Source organism: Oncorhynchus keta, chromosome 13 (assembly GCF_023373465.1).
Source record: "Oncorhynchus keta strain PuntledgeMale-10-30-2019 chromosome 13, Oket_V2, whole genome shotgun sequence".
NCBI lineage: Eukaryota > Metazoa > Chordata > Actinopteri > Salmoniformes > Salmonidae > Oncorhynchus > Oncorhynchus keta.
The window spans coordinates 11,413,138-11,436,605 of NC_068433.1; the positions used below are offsets into that span (position 1 = coordinate 11,413,138).

Consider the following 23,468-nt stretch of genomic DNA (forward strand, 5'->3'; position numbering starts at 1 on the left):
ACTACACATGGTTGATGATATTACTAGTTTATCTAGCATGTCCTGCGTTGCATATAATCGATGCGGTGCGTATTCGCGAAAAAGGACTGTCCTTGCTCCAATGTGTACCTAACCATAAACATCAATGCCTTTCTTTAAATCCATAAACAGAAGTATATATTTTTAAACCTGCATATTTAGCTAAAAGAAATCGAGGTTAGCAGACAATATTAACCAGGTAAAATTGTGTCACTTCTCTTGTGTTCATTGCACGCAGAATCAGGGTATATGCAACAGTTTGGGCTGCCTAATTTGCCAGAATGTTACGTAATTATGACATAACATTGAAGGTTGTAGCAGGAATATTTAGACTTATGGATGCCACCCGTTAGATTTAATACGGAACTGTTCCGTATTTCACTGAAAGAATAAACTTTTTTTTTCACTGATAGTTTCCGGATTCGACCATATTAATGACCTAAGGCTCGTATTTCCGTGTGTTATTATGTTGTAATGAAGTCCATGATTTGATAGAGCAGTCTGGTAGGCACCAGCAGGCTCGTAAGCATTCATTCAAACAGCACTTTCGTGCTTCAAGCCTATCAACTCCCGAGATTAGGCTGGTGTAACCGATGTGAAATGGCTAGCTAGTTAGCGGGGTGCACGCTAATAGCGTTTCAAATGTCACTCGCTCTGAGACTTGGAGTATTTGTTCCCCTTGCTCTGCATGGGTAACGCTGCTTCGAGGGTGGCTGTTGTCGATGTGTTCCTGGTTCGATCCCAGGTAGTGGCGAGGAGAAGGACGGAAGCTATACTGTTACACTGGCAATACTAAAGTGCCTTTAAGAACATCCCATAGTCAAAGGTATATGAAATACAAATGGTATAGAGAGAAATAGTCCTATAATTCCGATAATAACTACAACCTAAAAGTTCTTACTTGGGAATATTGAAGACTCGTGTTAAAAGGAACCACCAGCTTTCATATGTTCTCATGTTCTGAGCAAGGAACTCAAACGTTAGCTTTCTTACATGGCACATATTGCACTTTTACTTTCTTCTCCAACACTTTGTTTTTGCATTACTTAAACCAAATTGTACATGTTTCATTATTTACTTGAGGCGAAATAGATTTTATTGATGTATTATATTAAGTTAAAATAAGTGTTCATTCAGTATTGTTGTAATTGTCATTATTACTAATAAATAAATACAAATCGTCCGATTAACCGGAATCGGCTTTTTTTGGTCCTCCAATAATCAGTATCGGCGTTGAAAAATCATAACCGGTCGACCTCTAATGTAGAGAACCACCACAGGCAATCTGATAGGCATTATGCTGGCTTCTCCTGGCTCCAACTCTCTTGTTACTGCTTCACCTGGCTTCAACTCTCTAATTCAAATCAAATCAAACCAAAACAAATTTCATTGGTCACATACACATGGTTAGCAGATGTTAATGCGAGTGTAGCGAAATGCTTGTGATTCTATTTCTGACCGTGCAGTAATATCTAACAAGTAATCTAAAATTTCACAACAACTACCTTATACACACAAGTGTAAATGAATGAATAAGAATATGTACATATAAATATATGGATGAGTGATGGCCGAACGGCATAGGCAAGATGCAGTAGATGGTATAGAGTACAGTATATACATATGAGTTGAGTAATGTCGGGTATGTAAACATTATATAAAGTGGCATTGTTTAAGTGACTAGTGATACATTTATTACATCCAAATGTTAGTTATAAAAGTGGCTAGAGACTTGAGTCAGTATGTTGGCAGCAGCCACTCAATGTTAGTGATGGCTGTTTAACAGTCTGATGGCCTTGAGATAGAAGATGTTTTTCCTTCTCTCGGTGCCAGCTTTGATGCACCTGTACTGACCTCACCTTCTGGACGATAGCGGGGTGAATTCCTGCTTCCACTGGCTTCAAATCTATAATTCCTGCTTCACCTGGCTTCAACTCTCTTGTTCCTGCTTCACCTGGCTTCAACTCTCTTGTTCCTGCTTCACCTGGCTTCAACTCTCTTGTTCCTGCTTCACCTGCCTTCAACTCTCTTGTTCCTGCTTCCCCTTGATTCAACTCTCTAATTCCTGCTTCCCCTTGATTCAACTCTCTTGTTCCTGCTTCACCTGGCTTCAACTCTCTTGTTCCTGCTTCACCTGGCTTCAACTCTCCTAATATTTTATATTGGGGTGGAAAGACAAAGGAGAGAAATGTTACCACAACTGCTCTGCCTCAATGCAACGTTATGTGACTTGCCTCTAATGGGGTTTGGAATATAGGTTTTCTGTTTTAAACATGACGTGGAACAGTATAACCAGAACATTCATCAATAATATGCTGTTCTGAGGGTAAAACTATTTTACGACAGATGTGTATAGAAACAAGCAACAGAAACCCCAGCAGATTGGATCTTTAATGCTATGTGATTGTGCCCTGTCCTTTGATTATCTCATTGAAATAAAAACCCTTTGAAATTAATGATTTTGAGGAAACCCTCAAGAATCAGGTAGTGATTACGTAATGCTCGTAATTCTCATTTTACGGTTGGCAGTTGGTTTGGACTGAATCAGGGGGTCCTTTTTAACCCCCCTCAAAAAATAAATCGGTGAGGATTTTAGCTAATCCTTTTAGCCCTGTGTGTGAGTGGGTGTTTTTACCCGTTCCGGTAGAAAGATGGAAGTGTACTAAGGCGTCATGTTGTTGTTGGAGACACCCCTGCCTCACGGATCCCAGGTCTGCCGCTGACGAGTTAATTGTGAAATTGATACCCGCCGCCTGGCTGTCAGGGAGATCGTTTTCCCATCAGCCCTGACGTGTGATTTGTCCCCCAGACTGTATGTGATGCAGCCTGGCTCCTGTTCAAGACTCTCTCTCTCTCTCTCTCTCTCTCTCTCTCTCTCTCTCTCTCTCTCTCTCTCTCTCTCTCTCTCTCTCTCTCTCTCTCTCTCTCTCTCTCTCTCTCTCTCTCTCTCTCTCTCTCTCTCTCTCTCTCTCTCTCTCTCTCTCTCAGGGGTTTGATTAAATGCGGAACACACACTTCGGTTAAATGCATTTCAGTTGTGCAACAGACTAGATATCCCCTTTCCTATTCTCTCTCGCCCGCTCGGTTTCTCATTCTCGGCTAATCCATTTCGCGGCACTGTCTGAGAGATGCACTTTTCAATATGGCTGCTGTCCCATGACTCATTCCCACTTTGAGAGGCAGAGAATGAGTGTATGAGAGAGAGAGGGAGTGACAAGGACGGGGGGGGGGGATAGATTTTTTTTCACACAGTGTTAATGCTGACAGTCGATTCCAAAGGTCTCTGCATGACGTCTCTGCACATTGAGGGGTAGACTCGGGATTGGCCAGATTTCCGGCTGCCCCCATCTTCGAATGACACACCCAAGCCCCCTGTCACAACCCCTGCAGTTGCCATGACAGCAGCTCACCAGCCCAGGAAATCGCTTCCCCAAACTTCCATTAGGAAACAAATGACAGTGAGAGAGAAACGTAAGGGTGACATCACCTCTCTATTTGAGGTCGTTTCTGCCGCCTGATGTAACCCTAGCCCCTCTGTAAGCTGTCGCTGTTGTTGCCTCCTATAAACATTAGCAGTCACATAAAACTCACCACTTGCTGCTCTCGGCTGGGAAAAGTTGCTGACGCTGTTGCATCTCGCTGTTGCATCTCTCTCTCTCTCTCTCTCTCTCTCTCTCTCTCTCTCTCTCTCTCTCTCTCTCTCTCTCTCTCTCTCTCTCTCTCTCTCTCTCTCTCTCTCTCTCTCTCTCTCTCTCTCTCTCTCTCTCTCTCTCTCTCTCTCTCTCTCTCTCTCTCTCTCTCTCTCTCTCTCTCTCTCTCTCTCTCTCTCTCTCTCTCTCTCTCTCTCTCTCTCTCTCTCTATATATATATATATATATATATATGACTCTCTTTGTCTCTCTCTCACTCTCTCTCCTTCTATTACTCTCTCTCTCTTGCTGTCTCTCTCCCAATCACTCTCGTGGTAGCTCTCACAACTCATGGCCAAGCCACAGAGAAATTTAATTGAACTGATTTAAGACGCATAAATGCCAATGGAATACGATGCAGTTAAGCATAAATCAAGTGTCTGATCTGGGGCTAGTGGGGGCTGGCAGACTGGCGGACTGGGAGCTGGCGTGGGCCCAGTCAGTTCCTATGATAAAGGGGGGTGTAGAATAGCTCTATTGATTAAGGAGGCATCACGTTAGGATGATAAATATGGCAGTGGGCACACCAGGCCGCGAGGCCTGCGCTCAATGTAATATGTAGCACAGAGGAGAGGAGGTTTGCGAAGTATAGGCCTATACAACTGTATCACCTTTCTCATTGAATTTAGGAAATTCATGGATTACTTTTCACTTGAAACAAGTACCGTGTCAGTTACTTAATGCACCGTAATCTGAGAATTTGAGTATGAGTATGAGTATGCCAGCAGTTGAACATTACAGCCCTTTATGGACAGACCTCTCTCTGCCCTCCAGCTGTGGTCCATTAAAATGAAACATCTGTGTAGTGTACTGCTATCCCCGATGCAGTGAGTGTTAGAGCTGACCATTACAACCTGACCTGTCCCTATTCTGTACCTCCTTGCTGGGAGGGAGAGAGGGAGAGAAGGAGTGAGAGAGAGGGGGAGGGAGATATGGTAGAGGGATGACAGTGAGAGAGAGAGAGAGAGAGAGAGAGAGAGAGAGAGAGAGAGAGAGAGAGAGAGAGAGAGAGAGAGAGAGAGAGAGAGAGAGAGAGAGAGAGAGAGAGAGAGAGAGAGAGAGAGAGAGGGGGGAGAGGGAGAGAGAGGGAGAGAGAGACAGAGGGAGAGAGAGAGAGAGAGAAGAAGCAGGGATGACATGAGGGAAACGGGCAAAGAGAGCATGAGAAAATGAAGAAACAAAATCGAAAATAAAGACTGAAATCTTGCATGGAGAGAGGTAGTCAGAGAGGACGAAAGATGATAGCTTGAGACATGAAGAAGATGAAAGATGATAGCCAGAGACATGAAGAAGAAGATGAAAGATGATAGCCAGAGACATAAAGAAGAAGATGAAAGATGATAGCCAGAGACATAAAGAAGAAGATGAAAGATGATAGCCAGAGACATGAAGAAGAAGAAGAAAGATGATAGCCAGAGACATGAAGAAGAAGAAGAAAGATGATAGCCAGAGACATGAAGAAGAAGAAGAAAGATGATAGCCAGAGACATAAAGAAGAAGAAAGATGATAGCCAGAGACATGAAGAAGAAGATGCAAGATGATAGCCAGAGACATAAAGAAGAAGAAAGATGATAGCCAGAGACATAAAGAAGAAGAAGAAAGATGATAGCCAGAGACATGAAGAAGATGAAAGATGATAGCCAGAGACATAAAGAAGAAGATGAAAGATGATAGCCAGAGACATAAAGAAGAAGATTAAAGATGATAGCCAGAGACATGAAGAAGAAGATGAAAGATGATAGCCAGAGACATAAAGAAGAAGAAGAAAGATGATAGCCAGAGACATAAAGAAGAAGAAAGATGATAGCCAGAGACATGAAGAAGATGAAAGATGATAGCCAGAGACATGAAGAAGAAGATGCAAGATGATAGCCAGAGACATAAAGAAGAAGAAAGATGATAGCCAGAGACATAAAGAAGAAGAAGAAAGATGATAGCCAGAGACATGAAGAAGATGAAAGATGATAGCCAGAGACATAAAGAAGAAGATGAAAGATGATAGCCAGAGACATAAAGAAGAAGATGAAAGATGATAGCCAGAGACATAAAGAAGAAGAAGAAAGATGATAGCCAGAGACATAAAGAAGAAGATGAAAGATGATAGCCAGAGACATAAAGAAGAAGATGAAAGATGATAGCCAGAGACATAAAGAAGATGAAAGATGATAGCCAGAGACATAAAGAAGAAGATGAAAGATGATAGCCAGAGACATGAAGAAGAAGAAAGATGATAGCCAGAGACATAAAGAAGAAGATGAAAGATGATAGCCAGAGACATGAAGAAGAAGAAAGATGATAGCCAGAGACATGAAGAAGAAGAAAGATGATAGCCAGAGACATAAAGAAGATGAAAGATGATAGCCAGAGACATAAAGAAGAAGAAAGATGATAGCCAGAGACATAAAGAAGAAGAAAGATGATAGCCAGAGACATAAAGAAGAAGATGAAAGATGATAGCCAGAGACATAAAGAAGATGAAAGATGATAGCCAGAGACATAAAGAAGAAGAAAGATGATAGCCAGAGACATAAAGAAGAAGAAAGATGATAGCCAGAGACATAAAGAAGAAGAAGAAAGATGATAGCCAGAGACATGAAGAAGATGAAAGATGATAGCCAGAGACATAAAGAAGAAGATGAAAGATGATAGCCAGAGACATAAAGAAGAAGATGAAAGATGATAGCCAGAGACATGAAGAAGAAGATGAAAGATGATAGCCATAGACATAAAGAAGAAGATGAAAGATGATAGCCAGAGACATAAAGAAGAAGATGAAAGATGATAGCCAGAGACATGAAGAAGAAGAAGAAAGATGATAGCCAGAGACATAAAGAAGAAGAAAGATGATAGCCAGAGACATGAAGAAGATGAAAGATGATAGCCAGAGACATGAAGAAGAAGATGCAAGATGATAGCCAGAGACATAAAGAAGAAGAAAGATGATAGCCAGAGACATAAAGAAGAAGAAGAAAGATGATAGCCAGAGACATAAAGAAGAAGATGAAAGATGATAGCCAGAGACATAAAGAAGAAGAAGAAAGATGATAGCCAGAGACATAAAGAATAAGAAAGATGATAGCCAGAGACATGAAGAAGAAGAAGAAAGATGATAGCCAGAGACATGAAGAAGAAGATGCAAGATGATAGCCAGAGACATAAAGAAGAAGAAAGATGATAGCCAGAGACATAAAGAAGAAGAAGAAAGATGATAGCCAGAGACATGAAGAAGATGAAAGATGATAGCCAGAGACATAAAGAAGAAGATGAAAGATGATAGCCAGAGACATAAAGAAGAAGATTAAAGATGATAGCCAGAGACATGAAGAAGAAGATGAAAGATGATAGCCAGAGACATAAAGAAGAAGAAGAAAGATGATAGCCAGAGACATAAAGAAGAAGAAAGATGATAGCCAGAGACATGAAGAAGATGAAAGATGATAGCCAGAGACATGAAGAAGAAGATGCAAGATGATAGCCAGAGACATAAAGAAGAAGAAAGATGATAGCCAGAGACATAAAGAAGAAGAAGAAAGATGATAGCCAGAGACATGAAGAAGATGAAAGATGATAGCCAGAGACATAAAGAAGAAGATGAAAGATGATAGCCAGAGACATAAAGAAGAAGATGAAAGATGATAGCCAGAGACATAAAGAAGAAGAAGAAAGATGATAGCCAGAGACATAAAGAAGAAGATGAAAGATGATAGCCAGAGACATAAAGAAGAAGATGAAAGATGATAGCCAGAGACATAAAGAAGATGAAAGATGATAGCCAGAGACATAAAGAAGAAGATGAAAGATGATAGCCAGAGACATGAAGAAGAAGAAAGATGATAGCCAGAGACATAAAGAAGAAGATGAAAGATGATAGCCAGAGACATGAAGAAGAAGAAAGATGATAGCCAGAGACATGAAGAAGAAGAAAGATGATAGCCAGAGACATAAAGAAGATGAAAGATGATAGCCAGAGACATAAAGAAGAAGAAAGATGATAGCCAGAGACATAAAGAAGAAGAAAGATGATAGCCAGAGACATAAAGAAGAAGATGAAAGATGATAGCCAGAGACATAAAGAAGATGAAAGATGATAGCCAGAGACATAAAGAAGAAGAAAGATGATAGCCAGAGACATAAAGAAGAAGAAAGATGATAGCCAGAGACATAAAGAAGAAGAAGAAAGATGATAGCCAGAGACATGAAGAAGATGAAAGATGATAGCCAGAGACATAAAGAAGAAGATGAAAGATGATAGCCAGAGACATAAAGAAGAAGATGAAAGATGATAGCCAGAGACATGAAGAAGAAGATGAAAGATGATAGCCATAGACATAAAGAAGAAGATGAAAGATGATAGCCAGAGACATAAAGAAGAAGATGAAAGATGATAGCCAGAGACATGAAGAAGAAGAAAGATGATAGCCAGAGACATGAAGAAGAAGATGAAAGATGATAGCCAGAGACATGAAGATGAAAGATGATAGCCAGAGACATAAAGAAGAAGAAAGATGATAGCCAGAGACATGAAGAAGAAGATGAAAGATGATAGCCAGAGACATGAAGAAGAAGATGAAAGATGATAGCCAGAGACATAAAGAAGATGAAAGATGATAGCCAGAGACATAAAGAAGAAGAAAGATGATAGCCAGAGACATAAAGAAGAAGAAAGATGATAGCCAGAGACATAAAGAAGAAGATGAAAGATGATAGCCAGAGACATAAAGAAGAAGAAAGATGATAGCCAGAGACATAAAGAAGAAGAAAGATGATAGCCAGAGACATGAAGAAGGAATAAGAAAGATGATAGCCAGAGACATAAAGAAGAAGAAAGATGATAGCCAGAGACATGAAGAAGAAGATGAAAGATGATAGCCAGAGACATAAAGAAGAAGATGAAAGATGATAGCCAGAGACATAAAGAAGAAGATGAAAGATGATAGCCAGAGACATAAAGAAGAAGATGAAAGATGATAGCCAGAGACATAAAGAAGAAGAAGAAAGATGATAGCCAGAGACATAAAGAAGAAGATGAAAGATGATAGCCAGAGACATAAAGAAGAAGAAGAAAGATGATAGCCAGAGACATAAAGAAGAAGAAGAAAGATGATAGCCAGAGACATAAAGAAGAAGATGAAAGATGATAGCCAGAGACATAAAGAAGATGATGAAAGATGATAGCCAGAGACATAAAGAAGATGAAAGATGATAGCCAGAGACATGAAGAAGATGAAAGATGATAGCCAGAGACATAAAGAAGAAGAAGAAAGATGATAGCCAGAGACATAAAGAAGAAGATGAAAGATGATAGCCAGAGACATGAAGAAGAAGATGCAAGATGATAGCCAGAGACATAAAGAAGAAGAAAGATGATAGCCAGAGACATAAAGAAGAAGATGAAAGATGATAGCCAGAGACATAAAGAAGAAGAAGAAAGATGATAGCCAGAGACATGAAGAAGAAGATGAAAGATGATAGCCAGAGACATAAAGAAGAAGAAGAAAGATGATAGCCAGAGACATGAAGAAGAAGATGAAAGATGATAGCCAGAGACATAAAGAAGAAGAAGAAAGATGATAGCCAGAGACATGAAGAAGAAGATGAAAGATGATAGCCAGAGACATAAAGAAGAAGAAGAAAGATGATAGCCAGAGACATAAAGAAGAAGATGAAAGATGATAGCCAGAGACATAAAGAAGAAGATGAAAGATGATAGCCAGAGACATAAAGAAGAAGATGAAAGATGATAGCCAGAGACATGAAGAAGAAGAAGAAAGATGATAGCCAGAGACATGAAGAAGAAGATGAAAGATAATAGCCAGAGACATAAAGAAGAAGAAAGATGATAGCCAGAGACATAAAGAAGAAGAAAGATGATAGCCAGAGACACGAAGAAGAAGATGAAAGATGATAGCCAGAGACATAAAGAAGAAGAAAGATGATAGCCAGAGACATGAAGAAGAAGATGAAAGATGATAGCCAGAGACATGAAGATGAAAGATGATAGCCAGAGACATAAAGAAGAAGAAAGATGATAGCCAGAGACATGAAGAAGAAGATGAAAGATGATAGCCAGAGACATGAAGAAGAAGATGAAAGATGATAGCCAGAGACATAAAGAAGAAGATGAAAGATGATAGCCAGAGACATGAAGAAGAAGATGAAAGATGATAGCCAGAGACATAAAGAAGAAGAAGTGATAAATAAGGAAAGAGACTCACTCAAAACACACTTTAACTGTGGTGACAGTAGCAGGAGAGAGGTGGTCAGTCACCTTATAGCTGTTTAATGGTGGTGACAGTAGCAAGAGAGAGGTGGTCAGTCACCTTATAGCTGTTTAATGGTGGTGACAGTAGCAGGAGAGAGGTAGTCAGTCACCTTATAGCTTTTTAATGGTGGTGACAGTAGCAGGAGAGAGGTAGTCAGTCACCTTATAGCTTTTTAATGGTGGTGACAGTAGCAGGAGAGAGGTAGTCAGTCACCTTATAGCTGTTTAACGGTGGTGACAGTAGCAGGAGAGCTCTAGATTCAATTTGTTGCAAGTCCATTAGGTTAAAAACGATTTAGAGAGTAGTTCACAAAATGCTGAACAGACCGTACTACAGTACATTAGAGGAAGTGAGAGTTGACCAAGGCAATGATGAATGGTGGTCCTGGAAAAGGAAAATCAGAAGGCAATTCACAGAGGATGCTCTGTTAGGTGAATCGACTGTAATAACTAGTGTAAATCTAATATTCTCCCCAGGCCTCTAACTTGGCTATGTTTGACTGGTGAAGTTATAATACAAGATTTAGGTTGATTTTGTAGGGTGTTTGGGTGTGTGTTTGGGGGTGGGGTGGGCGATTGTGTGCGCGTGTGTGCCTGGTAAACTGTATGTCTCCCTGCGTGTGTGTGTGTGTGCGTGTGTGTGTGTGTGCGTGTGCGTGTGTGTGTGAATAGATGTTGTTTTATACACTTGTCTATTCCTCTGTGTAACTCCTGCTCGCCACACTCTTGCATAAGACACCAACAGGGCTATGTACAGAACACTATTAAAATGCTCTCACCGGATTATAGAATATTCATTTTCCTGCCTTCTCTTTTTGAATTTGAAAAGCATCTCTCTGCAACGCGGCGGTGGTGAATCATCTATCGTCTATTCAAAGACTTCCTGCGGTGCCAACCGAGACGGGTAGCTTAAAATCTCCTCAGGCTGAAGGCAACATGGCCAGATGTACTGTGTGCCTCCAACCTGCTTTAATACAAGTACGGAGAGGATTTTACTTTGCGTAGGAGTTGAAAAAATGAAGTACAGGTAATTTGATGCTGACAGTAACTTTATGCTCTATGTCTTTAAGTTGAAGAGGTTTTTTGTACAGTTTGAAAAGTGATGGAGAATAGTGATTAAGAATGACGGGACAGTCTTTTTTAGGCTATAGGTCTATTGAACGATTTGAGTGGCAGTTAGAGGAGTTTTTCTCAATCGCTTAAACACCATTTCTGAACCCTTGCTCCATTTCCTGGCAACATTAAACACAAAACCTCATCTTCAAGCACTATTTACATGACCTCTGACTCCTCTCGCAACATGAAACACAAAACCTCAACTTCAAGCACTATTTACATCACCTCTGACTCCTCTCGCAACATTAAACATAAAACCTCATCTTCAAGCACGATTTACATGACCTCTGACTCCTCTCGCAAAATGAAACATTCTTCCTCAAAACTGTTTTGCCTGTGTTCAAAATCAAACACTGCTCTCAAATCATAAACAAAGTGGTCAAAATGATATACACTCTCAAGCAGTCAGTAAACAATACACCGAAAAATAGAAAACACATTGTTCAAAACATACAATTCTCAGGGAGAAGTACATTTTTTTTTTTTTTTTAAATCTATTTTTTCCGTCATTGTCTTTTGATGAACGAAAACATGTTCTATCATAGTAGCTCAAAATTTATCAGAAATTACTACTCTGCTTTGCTCTTCGCAATTTTGTTTTTTGTTCTTCCTCCTCCTTCTACCCCTATTTTTACAGTACTGTAACCTGCATCTCACAAACATGTCCCTTTGTCTCTGTGATACTGTAATTCTTGTTCTTTGTTGATATGAACCTGCAACCAGTCAAAATCTATTGAGCAGTCAGTTCTGTTAATAAATGGAAAGCACAATGTTCAGGGCCATACAATTCATCTATTTTACAGTATACAGCCTACAATGCACTGTACTACAGTATCCATTCTCAGACTTTCTCCTTCCCACCTTCAACAACCTGTTTGCTCTCTGAACTGGCTTATATTGGTTGTGTCGCATCATTTGAAACAGGTTAAATCCATTTTGAGTGGTTGTGTTCAATCAATGATTGAAGTCTTCTCTATTTGTATTTGATTGTTGCCACTTGTGTTTACCAGTATGGAAGACATGTGCATTAGAGTGCAGAATGTGTTTTGAGAATGAGAATGTGTTTAGAGTTTTGCTGAAAAGTCTAAGTGAGATCTGCAAATTGTGTTTTACCATGTGAAATGGTTTAAGGTATTGACAACAGACTGCATAATTAGCTAAATGAGTCCAGGCAACTGAGAACTTTGTTCAGTCAATGGGTTTTAGGGTTTTAGCATTTGAGAAAAACTGTAAATTGTGTGTGACTAAAAAGGAAGAGCCAATAGAAAACCATTCCAATGGAAGAAGTGTGAAAATTTGAGGGCAACTTAACTGACATCACAGGCAAGCCTAAAGTTTGAAGCATCCCAGTCAAGTCGGCCATTTTGCTTGAATATCACAACAAGATGAATCTGATTCAAGTGTTCTTTGTTTTGGGTGAGTAAGAGAGAGACAGAGAGAGAAAGGGTGAGTAAGAGAGAGAGAGAGACAGAGTGAGTAAGAGAGAGACATAGAGAGAAAGGGTGAGTAAGAGAGAGAGACAGAGAGAGAAAGGTGAGTAAGAGAGAGAGACAGAGAGAGAAAGGGTGAGTAAGAGAGAGAGACAGAGAGAGAAAGGGTGAGTAAGAGAGAGACAAAGAGAGAAAGGGTGAGTAAGAGAGACAAAGAGAGAGAGGGTGAGTAAGAGAGACAGAGAGAGAAAGGGTGAGTAAGAGAGAGACAAAGAGAGAAAGGGTGAGTAAGAGAGAGACAGAGAGAGAAAGGGTGAGTAAGAGAGAGACAAAGAGAGAAAGGGTGAGTAAGAGAGAGACAAAGAGAGAAAGGGTGAGTAAGAGAGAGACAGAGAGACAAAGAGAGAAAGGGTGAGTAAGAGAGAGAGACAGAGAGAGAGACAGAGAGAGAAAGGGTGAGTAAGAGAGAGAGAGAGAGAAAGGGTGAGTAAGAGAGACAGAGAGACAAAGAGAGAAAGGGTGAGTAAGAAGAGAGACAGGAGAGAGACAGAGAGAGAAAGGGTGAGTAAGAGAGAGACAGAGAGAGAAAGGGTGAATAAGAGAGACAGAGAGAGAAAGGGTGAGTAAGAGAGAGAGACAGAGAGAGAAAGGGTGAGTAAGAGAGAGACAGAGAGAGAAAGGGTGAGTAAGAGAGAGAGAGAAAGGGTGAGTAAGAGAGACAGAGAGAGAAAGGGTGAGTAAGAGAGAGAGACAGAGAGAGAAAGGGTGAGTAAGAGAGAGACAGAGAGAGAAAGGGTGAGTAAGAGAGAGACAGAGAGAGAAAGGGTGAGTAAGAAAGACAGAGAGAGAAAGGGTGAGTAAGAAAGACAGAGAGGGAAAGGGTGAGGAAGAGAGAGACAGAGAGAGAAGGGTGAGTAAGAGAGAGACAGAGAGAGAAGGGTGAGTAAGAGAGAGACAGAGAGAGAAAGGGTGAGTAAGAGAGAGAAGGGTGAGTAAGAGAGAGACAGAGAGAGAAGGGTGAGTAAGAGAGAGACAGAGAGAGAACGGGTGAGTAAGAGAGAGAAAGGGTGAGTAAGAGAGAGACATGGAGAGAAAGGGTGAGGAAGAGAGAGACATAGAGAGACAGGGTGAGTAAGAGAGAGACAGAGAGAGAAAGGGTGAGTAAGAGAGAGACAGAGAGAGAAGAGTGAGTAAGAGAGAGCGAGTGAAAGGTAAAGAGAGAGAGACAAAGAGTAAGAGATATATATTGGTGTCAGAGGAAATGTCAGAGGAAAATGTCAAGTGTCTCAACACCTTTCTCAGTTTCCCAGCACCACTGCTCACACGTCACACACCCTGACACACTGTGGGTCCAAACGGATGTGGGGGGAGGCTGCATATCAGCCTTGTTGTTAAAGGTCCAATCCAGCCGTTTTTATCTCAATTTCAAATCATTTCTAGGTAACAATTAAGTACCTTACTGTGTGATTTGAAAAGTCACAGTCAATCGATCAATAACATAATAATACATTTGAATCTTTAATTTACAATCTGTAGAAACCATGAGAATAGAAAGGTTCAGCACAGTTTAAAAATATATGGCAAATAGAAATGGATGGTGTTAAATGGGAAAGGTTGAAAGGAGCTGAAGGGTGGGACTAATAACAACAAGATACATGTAAAATATACTGTGTCTGTAAAATGTATATAGGTTCACAACTTTTGTGAAACTCCACAGTTAAAAATACATGGCAAATAGAGATCAGACTGGATGTAAAACCAGAAATAGATGGGAGAGGTTGAGGGGGGAGAGGTTGAGGGGGGAGAGGTTGAGGGGGGAGAGGTTGAGGGGGGAGAGGTTGAGGGGGAGAGGTTGAGGGGGAGAGGTTGAGGGGGAGAGGTTGAGGGGGAGAGGTTGAGGGGGAGAGGTTGAGGGGGAGAGGTTGAGGGGGGGGAGGGGGAGAGGTTGAGGGGGAGAGGTTGAGGGGGGAGGGGGAGAGGTTGAGGGGGAGAGGTTGAGGGGGAGAGGTTGAGGGGGAGAGGTTGAGGGGGAGAGGTTGAGGGGGAGAGGTTGAGGGGGAGAGGTTGAGGGGGAGAGGTTGAGGGGGAGAGGTTGAGGGGGAGAGGTTGAGGGGGAGAGGTTGAGGGGGAGAGGTTGAGGGGGAGAGGTTGAGGGGGAGAGGTTGAGGGGGAGAGGTTGAGGGGGAGAGGTTGAGGGGGGGGAGAGGTTGAGGGGGAGAGGTTGAGGGGGAGAGGTTGAGGGGGAGAGGTTGAGGGGGAGAGATTGAGGGGGAGAGGTTGAGGGGGAGAGGTTGAGGGGGGAGAGGTTGAGGGGGGAGAGGTTGAGGGGGGAGAGGTTGAGGGGGGAGAGGTTGAGGGGGAGAGTTGAGGGGGAGAGGTTGAGGGGGGAGAGGTTGAGGGGGGAGAGATTGAGGGGGAGAGGTTGAGGGGGAGAGGTTGAGGGGGAGAGGTTGAGGGGGAGAGGTTGAGGGGGAGAGGTTGAGGGGGAGAGGTTGAGGGGGAGAGATTGAGGGGGAGAGGTTGAGGGGGAGAGGTTGAGGGGGAGAGATTGAGGGGGAGAGGTTGAGGGGGGAGAGGTTGAGGGGGGAGAGGTTGAGTAGGGAGAGGTTGAGGGGGGAGAGGTTGAGGGGGGAGAGGTTGAGGGTAGACGAAGGACAGGACTCAAAACAAACAAAATATAACTATTGTCAAATAAATTGTGTCCGTAAAAGGTTTATAGTGTGTATAAGCTAGACGTAAAAGGTTTATAGTGTGTGTATAAGCTAGACGTAAAAGGTTTATAGTGTGTATAAGCTAGACGTAAAAGGTTTATAGTGTGTATAAGCTAGACGTAAAAGGTTTATAGTGTGTGTATAAGCTAGACGTAAAAGGTTTATAGTGTGTATAAGCTAGACGTAAAAGGTTTATAGTGTGTGTATAAGCTAGACGTAAAAGGTTTATAGTGTGTATAAACTAGACGTAAAAGGTTTATAGTGTGTATAAGCTAGGGGGTTTATAGTGTGTATAAGCTAGGGTAAAAGGTTTATAGAGTGTATGCTAGACGTAAAAGGTTTATAGTGTGTATAAACTAGACGTAAAAGGTTTATAGTGTGTATGCTAGACGTAAAAGGTTTATAGTGTGTATAAGGAGTAAAAGGTTTATAGTGTGTATAAGCTAGACGTAAAAGGTTTATAGTGTATAAACTAGACGTAAAAAAAGGTTTATAGTGTGTATAAGCTAGACGTAAAAGGTTTATAGTGTGTATAAGCTAGGGTAAAAGGTTTATAAGTGGTATAAGGACGTAAAGGTTTATAGTGGTGTATAAGCTAGACGTAAAGGTTTATAGTGTGTATAAGCTAGACGTAAAGGTTTATAGTGTGGGACGTAAAAGGTTTATAGTGTGTATAAGCTAGACGTAAAAGGTTTATAGTGTGTATAAGCTAGACGTAAAAGGTTTATAGTGTGTGTATAAGCTAGACGTAAAAGGTTTATAGTGTGTATAAGCTAGACGTAAAAGGTTTATAGTGTGTATAAGCTAGACGTAAAAGGTTTATAGTGTGTATAAACTAGACGTAAAAGGTTTATAGTGTGTATAAGCTAGACGTAAAAGGTTTATAGTGTGTATAAGCTAGACGTAAAAGGTTTATAGTGTGTATAAGCTAGACGTAAAAGGTTTATAGTGTGTATAAACTAGACGTAAAAGGTTTATAGTGTGTATAAGCTAGACGTAAAAGGTTTATAGTGTGTATAAGCTAGACGTAAAAGGTTTATAGTGTGTATAAGCTAGACGTAAAAGGTTTATAGTGTGTATAAGCTAGACGTAAAAGGTTTATAGTGTGTATAAGCTAGACGTAAAAGGTTTATAGTGTTATATAGTAAAAGGTTTATAGTGTGTATAAGCTAGACGTAAAAGGTTTATAGTGTGTATAAAGACTAAAAGGTTTATAGTGTGTATAAGCTAGATGTAAAAGGTTTATAGTGTGTAGCTAGACGTAAAGGTTTATAGTGTGTATAAGCTAGACGTAAAAGGTTTATAGTGTGTATAAGCTAGACGTAAAAAGGTTTATAGTGTGTATAAGCTAGACGTAAAAAGGTTTATAGTGTGTATAAAGCTAGACGTAAAAGGTTTATAGTGTGTATAAGCTAGACGTAAAAGGTTTATAAGCTAGACGTAAAGGTTTATAGTGTGTATAAGCTAGACGTAAAAGGTTTATAGTGTGTATAAACTAGACGTAAAAGGTTTATAGTGTGTATAAGCTAGACGTAAAAGGTTTATAGTGTGTATAAGCTAGACGTAAAAGGTTTATAGTGTGTATAAGCTAGACGTAAAAAGTATAAGCTAGACGTAAAAGGTTTATAGTGTGTATAAGCTAGACGTAAAAGGTTTATAGTGTGTATAAGCTAGACGTAAAAGGTTTATAGGTTTAGGCGTAAAAGGTTTATAGCTAGACGTAAAAAGGTTTATAGTGTGTATAAGCTAGACGTAAAAGGTTTATAGTGTGTATAAGCTTAAAAAGGTTTATAGTGTGTATAAGCTAGACGTAAAAGGTTTATAGTGTGTATAAGCTAGACGTAAAAGGTTTATAGTGTGTATAAGCTAGACGTAAAAATAGTGGTATTTATAAAAGGTTTATAGTGTGTATTAGCTAGATGTAAAAGGTTTATAGTGTGTATTAGCTAGACGTAAAAGGTTTATATTGTGTATTAGCTAGACGTAAAAGGTTTATAGTGTGTATTAGCTAGACGTAAAAGCCTAAGTGTTGTTGTTCATTAGTTTACTCCAATTAGGGGAGGGGTGGTAGGGTAGCGGAAAATAACAAAGGAGATATATTTAAAAAAAATATGTTTATATACACTACTGGTCAAAAGTTTGGACACACCTACTCATTCAAGTGTTTTTCTTTATTTTTACTATTTTCTACATTGTAGAATAATAGTGAAGACATCACAACTATGAAATAACACATATGGAATCATGTAGTATTTTTGTTTTTTTAAACATCAAAAAATGTTTGATAATTGAGATTCTTCAAAGTAGCCACCCTTTACCTTGATGACAGCTTTGCACACTCTCAACCAGCTTTATGAGGTAGTCACCTGGAATGCATTTCAATTAACTGGTGTGCCTTGTTAAAAATGTATTTGTGGAATTTCTTTCCTTCTTGATGTGTTTGAGCCAATCAGTTGTGTTGTGACAAGGTAGGGGTGGTATACAGAAGATAGCCCTATTTGATAAAAGACCAAGTCCATATTATGGCAAGAACAGCTCAAATAAGCAAAGAAAAATGACAGCCCATCATTACTTTAAGACATGAAGGTCAGTCAATCCAGAACATTTCAAGAACTTTGAAAGTTTCTTCAAGTGCAGTAGCAAAAGCCATCAAGCACTGTGATGAAACTGGCTTCCATGGGGACCGCCACAGGAAAGGAAGACCCAGAGAACTATGTTCATTAGAGTTAACTGCATCTCAGATTGCAGCCCAAATAAATGCTTCAGAGAGTTCAAGTAACAGACATCAACTCAACATCAAGTGTTCAGTGGAGACTGCGTCAATCAGTCCTTCATGATCGAATTGCTGTTAAGAAACCCCTACTAAAGGACACCAATAAGAAGAAGAGACTTGCTTGGGCCAAGAAACACAAGCAATGGACATTAGACCAGTGGAAATATGTCCTTTGGTTTGATGAGTCCCAATTTGTGATTTTTGGTTCCAACCAGCGTGTCTTTGTGAGACACAGAGTAGGTGAACGGATGATCTCTGCATGTGTGGCTGGTGACACTGTCTGTGATTTATTTAAAATTCAAGGCACACTTAACCAGCATGGCTACCACAACATTCTGCAGTGACACGCCATCCCATCTGGTTTGCGCTTAGAGGGACTATCATTTGTTTTTCAACAGGACAATGACCCAACACATCTCTAGGTTGTGTAAGGGCTATTTGACCAAGACTGAGAGTGATGGAGTACTGCATCAGATGACCTGGCCTCCACAATCACCCGACCTCACACCAATTGAGATGGTTTGGGATGAGTTGGACCGCAGAGTGAAGGAAAAGCAGCCAACAAGTGCTCAGCATATGTGGGAACTCCTTCATGACTGTTGGAAAAGCATTCCAGATGAAGCTGGTTGAGAGAATGCCAGGAGTGTGCAAAGCTGTCATCACGGCAAAGGGTGGCTACTTTGAAGAATCTCAAATATAAAATATATATATATTGACACTTTTTTGGTTACTACATGATTCCATATGTGTTATTTCATAGTTTTGACGTCGTCACTATTATTCTACAATGTAGAAATAAAGAAAAAATAAAAATAAGCCCTTGAAATCAGGAGGTGTGTCCAAACTTTTGACTGGTACCCTATGTAAGAATGTATATTTAAAAAATATATATAGTTGGGATTTGAAATGATGCAGACAATTACTTTAATGTAAGCTACAATCTATCTGTAACAGTAAAGCTGCTCTACCCCCTAAAAATATAAACATTTAAAAAAGTACCTTACTGTAATTTTTTCAATTATAATTGTCAAAAAGTAACTGACTCTTATCAAAGAGTGTGTGTGTGTGTGTGTGTGTGTGTGTGACGCAAGCCCCTTTGGGGATGAACAGACTTGTCTGTGAACTGAAAGGCTGGCACACACACACACACACACATACATACAATAGTGTACACACATACAATATTATACACGTGTGTGTGTGTGTGTGTGTGTGTGTGTGTGTGTGTGTGTGCGTGTGTGTGTGTGTGTGTGTGTGTGAGAGAATGTGTGTGTGTGTGTGTGTGTGCGTGCGTGCGTGCGTGTGTGAGCGAGAGAGAGTGTGTGTGTGTGTGTGTGTGTGCGCGTGCGTGTGTGTGAGCGAGAGAGAGTGTATGTGTGTGTGCTGTCAGTACACACAGTTACACAGGTGGTTGCTACGGGCTGTTTCCCTGGAGACATCCATCGCAGACTTAATTGGTTTATTTACAGTTCGCTGTTCGGGGAGTGGTGAGGTGTGTGTGTGTGTGTGTGTGTGTTCGGGGAGTGGTGAGGTGTGTGTGTGTGTGTGTGTTCGGGGAGTGGTGAGGTGTGTGTGTGTTCTGTGGTAATGGTGTTGTTAATGGCTGAGGAGTACCATAGGTTGCCTTGCATTTAGGAGAGGTAGAGAATCAGGGCAGAGTGGGGACAGAGTCTAGGAGAGGGGGGAGCGATAGGGAGAAAAAGAGAGAGAAGGAAGATAGAGACCCTAATTGGGGCCTGCATAGGGGTAGTGCACTACTTAGGGAATAGAGAGCCATTTGGAACGTAGCCTCGGTGTGGTGGTGGTGGTGGTGGTGGTGGTGGTCCCGTCACAGTCTGGTGGGCTTCATCTGAGCTTAGAGAGACAGGCTCAGGCACCATAGGGATTTCACACACTCCAATTCCTCTCTATCTATTATACCCTCAGCCGTGTCCCGTCACCCTCTGCCTCGCTGTCTGCATCATATTATCCAATAGTAGGCCTCTGTCAGTGTGTCTCCGACTGTCTTTGTCTAAGTTTGTGTGTCTGTGACTATGTGTTTATGTGTCTGTGTCACTTACTTCTACAAAAGCACAGCTGTATTACACAGTACAGTACTCTCCATAAATGCCTCAAATGGTTGTGGTTAAGCTATGTTATGTTCCAAGAGTGGCTTGACCAGGCTGTTTGCCTGATTATGTCCATGGCATCATGTTTAGCCATCGTCTCCTTCTTCATGTGACTACCCACTAGTCCATCGTCTCCTTCTTCATGTGACTACCCACTAGGCCATCGTCTCCTTCTTCATGTGACTACCCACTAGGCCATCGTCTCCTTCTTCATGTGACTACCCACTAGGCCATCGTCTCCTTCTTCATGTGATGTGACTACCCACTAGGCCATCGTCTCTCCTTCTTCATGTGACTACCCACCCATCGTCTCCTTCTTCTAGTCCATCGTCTCCTTCTTCATGTGACTACCCACTAGGCCATCGTCTCCTTCTTCATGTTACCCACTAGGCCATGACTACCCACTAGGCCATCGTCTCCTTCTTCATGTGACTACCCACTAGGCCATCGTCTCCTTCTTCATGTGACTACCCACTAGGCCAGTCCATCGTCTCCTTCTTCATGTGACTAGGCCACCTTCATGTGACTACCCACTAGGCCATCGTCTCCTTCTTCATGTACCCACTAGGCCATCGTCCCACTTCATGTGACTACCCATCCATCTCTCCTTCTTCATGTGACTACCCACTAGGCCATCGTCTCCTTCTTCATGTGACTACCCACTAGTCCATCGTCTCCTTCTTCATGTGACTACCCACTAGGCCATCGTCTCCTTCTTCATGTGTCTCAGGCCTTCTTCATGTGACTACCCACTAGGCCATCGTCTCCTTCTTCATGTGACTACCCACTAGGCCATCGTCTCCTTCTTCATGTGACTACCCACTAGGCCATCGTCTCCTTCTTCATGTGACTACCCACTAGGCCATCGTCTCCTTCTTCATGTGACTACCCACTAGGCCACTATGTGTCCATCGTCTCTTCTTCATGTGACTACCCACTAGGCCATGTCTCCTTCTTCATGTGACTACCCACTAGGCCATCGTCTCCTTCTTCATGTGACTACCCACTAGTCCATCGTCTCCTTCTTCATGTGACTACCCACTAGGCCATCGTCTCCTTCTTCATGTGGCTACCCACTAGGCCATCGTCTCCTTCTTCATGTTCATCGTCTCCTTCTTCATGTGACTACCCACTAGGCCATCGTCTCCTTCTTCATGTGACTACCCACTAGGCCATCGTCTCCTTCTTCATGTGACTACCCACTAGGCCATCGTCTACTTCTTCATGTGACTACCCACTAGGCCATCGTCTCCTTCTTCATGTGACTACCCACTAGTCCATCGTCTCCTTCTTCATGTGACTACCCACTAGGCCATCGTCTCCTTCTTCATGTGACTACCCACTAGGCCATCGTCTCCTTCTTCATGTGACTACCCACTAGGCCATCGTCTCCTTCTTCATGTGACTACCCACTAGGCCATCGTCTCCTTCTTCATGTGACTACCCACTAGGCCATCGTCTCCTTCTTCATGTGACTACCCACTAGGCCTTATGCACAGCATCGCGAGCTAACATCTAGTGATGTCACTTTTGAATCCCGGCCAATAAGTATTTTACTGTATTACTTTCCGCGTGGGTCAGCAAAAGTCCACTGTCGGCAAATTCTGACATTATAATTCAGGAAGCCGACGAAAAGGGAAGTGTGCTTCTAATGCAATTACGTAAATGAGGCGGAATGCTTTTAACACCCAATGTTTTTAGCATTCATCGAAGGACAGGCAAGGCGCGGGCCTTTTAATCTAAATGGGCTTTCCACAAATGTTCCTTTTTTTTAACAATGAATAACAAGGTGATGAAGTAGTTGTTGGCTCACACCTGGGGAGGAATGCATCTGCTGTGAATGGAGCCAAGATGGTGGCATGTGGGGTTGAGCCGGAATGGAGGCTATGCCATTTCAGCACCATGGACAGCAACGTAGAGGGGCTTTGTTGAACTAACCAGTACATCTACATTTTACATCTAAGTCATTTAGCAGACGCTCTTATCCTAGAGTATTAAAACACACGGACATAACAAAGCACTATGAGGCAGAATCATTTTAAGTCGTGGGAAAACTTAATTATTCAACTTAATTATCTGCATTAGCCGCATCCCAACTGCATCTTATAGGTGTTGAGGAAACAATTCACTACCAGTTGTCTTTCAAAACCACCAGTTATTTTTCTCCTCCTGTCACGCCTTGGTCATTGTATTTTGTGTTTTCGTTATATATTTGGTCAGGCCAGGGTTTGACATGGGTTTATATATTGTATTTTCGTATTGGGGTTTGTAGTATTTGGGATTGCGGCTGAGTAGGGGTGTTGTATAGGCTTGGCTGCCTGAGGCGGTTCTCAATCAGAGTCAGGTGATTCTCGTTGTCTCTGATTGGGAACCGTATTTAGGTAGCCGGGGTTTCTCTGTGTATTTCGTGGGTGATTGTTCCTGTCTCGGTGTAGTGTTCACCAGATAGGCTGTAATAGGTTTCGTTCCGTTTGTTGTTTTTGTATTTATTTAGTTATTTCATGTATCGTTCCGTTTTTCATTCATTAAAGACATGAGTAACCACCACGCTGCATTTCGGTCCGACTCTCTTTCTACAAACGAAGAACGCCGTTACACCTCCATCACTTTTTAAAATACTTGTACTGGAATATTAAATATCTGATTGCGTGAGTTGAATTGGTATGCGTGCACAGCATGTGTGTGTGTGTATGAGTGTATTTGTGTGTGGCATGTCTTTGTGTGTGTGCCCAGTGGTTGTGTGTCCCGCTCCTCTCAGAGACATGGCAGATGCTGATGAGAGCTGAGGGCGTTACCCTGGAGGACACTGTGGCGTTTCCATATCGGGCCTCCCGCCAGCCACACGTTCTGCACCCTGGGAGAAAGATCACTCCGTTATTATGAGTCATCAACATTCTGACAACCCCCATGTGGGAGACGAGACCAATCCCCCCCCCCCCCAACACACACAGAACAGGGCAGCACGGCTGGCCCTTGGATGTACACAGAGAGCTAATATTAATAATATGCATGTCAATTTCTCTTGGCTCAAAGTGGACGAGCGATTCACTTCATCACTACTTATTTATGAGAGGTATTGACATGTTGAATACACCGAGCTGTCTGTTTAAATGACTAGCACACAGCTCAGACACCCATATATACCCCACAAGACATGCCACAGAGGTCTCTTTACAAACAATCATCAAGTCCAGAACAGATTATGGGAGGCCACAGTACTACATAGAGCCATGACTACATGGAACTCTATTCCACATGCCTGAGCGGACACAGTGTGTTGTAGATATGTTGTAGTGGTGGAGTAGGGGCCTGAGGGCACACAGTGTGTTGTAGATATGTTGTAGTGGTGGAGTAGGGACC

The 23,468-nt window shown here is 41.7% G+C and overlaps 1 protein-coding gene across 3 annotated transcripts in view; it reads left to right on the forward strand.

The window, feature by feature from the left end:
• The window catches only part of LOC118376550 (VPS10 domain-containing receptor SorCS2-like), a 507,846-nt gene that overhangs the window by 235,912 nt on the left and 248,466 nt on the right, over positions 1 to 23,468 (forward strand). The gene's annotated exons all lie outside the window — the stretch shown is intronic.